This window comes from Typopeltis vanoorti, chromosome 18 (assembly GCF_054136105.1).
Source record: "Typopeltis vanoorti isolate ZY-2024b chromosome 18, IOZ_Tvanoo_1.0, whole genome shotgun sequence".
NCBI classification, from domain to species: domain Eukaryota; kingdom Metazoa; phylum Arthropoda; class Arachnida; order Uropygi; family Thelyphonidae; genus Typopeltis; species Typopeltis vanoorti.
In genome coordinates, this window is record NC_143566.1 from 111887971 (window position 1) to 111889904 (window position 1934).

Sequence of the window (1934 nt, forward strand, 5' to 3'; positions counted from 1 at the left end):
ATGAAGACACGAACGTAAAACTTCTGGAAATTGCAGCGAGAGTGACGTCATAGTGAATCCCCTATTCTGTCGAATCTTCTCTTCAACTGAAAGCACCAAATCGCCAGTCACTAAAGATAGTCGCCCGCTCCGTTCATCATCGTGCATAACTGTCCTTTCTTCTTTAAAAATTCTTACCCATCTTTGTACCATTGAAGCACTCATTTCGGTGTTCTCAATAAATCTCAGTAATTTGCCGATGAATTTCAGCTGCTTTAACGTTCCTTGCATTTCAAGAAACGGATAACTGACCTAATTTCACATGTGGCGGGCGATTCGATTTTCTTAGACATTATAAAAGCACACCAAGAAGCGTACGCACTGCGAGAATGTCTGAAAATGCACCAACGCATTGCTAAGGAATCAACAAACTCAGCACGCATGCGCATCATTGCGATCGCAGAGCTCCAGTGAAAATATTCAAAAACGGAACTTACTTTCTGGACGTCTATATATATATGAGGGAAAATGTAAATGAAAATGAAACCTAGTTTCTTTGAGAGAAAACTTGCTTGCCCGTGCCAGAGATCGACTAACTCGCGAACTGGTTTAAAAAAGGCTTAGAAAACGTTGTCTAGTCAGCGACTTCCACTGACTACGCTTCTATAATAATAATAATATAAATTTATTATATTATATATAATAATATAAATATTATTAATAATAATAAGCTGCGTCTCACAGACTTCCAGGGAGTCAGGGAACCATCGAGAGAGGCCATACATCACCCACAGCAGCTTGAACTCATTCACTAAATCGATTCGCCATTTCAGAAGCAAACTGTTCCACTCACTCGCTGCTCTGTGAGAGAAAAATCTAACTCTCATTCTTTTCTATGCACACAAATGCAACTTCCACAGATATTCCCTTGTCTTTTCCCACCTTCCATATAACGAAATCTACTTAAGAAATATCCTATAACACCCTGCCGGAAGTTTACAGATCACTAGTATATCATCCCTCTTGTTTACGAGTGTCTGCAGTCAAAAATATACTCAAAATCTGTCATTTCGTAATTACGATATCATCTTTATAATTCTTATTTGCGCCCTTGCCACAGCTTCTTTATCCTCGGTACCAAGAGATCAAATCTGCGCACAGTCCAGGAGTGGTCCTGTTAAAAGGCAAAATGAACACTTCACAGTTAGTTTCAGTATCACAGTTATTCTCTGAATTGCATTTGCGATTTTTTTCTATGTGACCTTTGAAGTTAAAATATCCACCATTCATCAGATCCTCGAAGCATAATTCCGCCAACATAATATGCCGTTGAAAATCTTATCATGCCAAGATTCATAACAGCGGCGGATATATAAGAGGGAGGACAACTGAGGATATGATTAAACTTTAAAGAAAAATGCTATAATTGCACTTTTTGTTTCTTGAGTTCCCACCTGTGAAACTTGAAACGTTTATCAGAGTACTACAGTGGATGAGCTAAGAGAATCATTGTTATTATTATTATTATTATTATTATTATTATTATTATTATTATTATTATTATTATTATTCGTGACACCTCCAAGGAGTCCGAAGACTCATCGCGGGAGGACACCTACTATACAACTGTCTCCACCGAACCTCTACTACCAATCATCTTCATCACGCCATCTACCGCACAACACAACTAGTATTTTTTGTCTGTAAATTGCGTGTGTTCTGAAGGGCCGATTTGTGTGTATGCAGGATGTAAAACCCGAGTTTCCGGGAGAAAAAACCCTGCTACCTTCACATAACGCACTTTACATTTTTTTTTAGGTTGGTCATCTCTCTCTCTCTCTCTCTCTCTCTCTCTCACACACACACACACACACACACACACACACACACACACACACACACACACACACACACACACACACACACACACACACACACACACACATCAGGGAAAA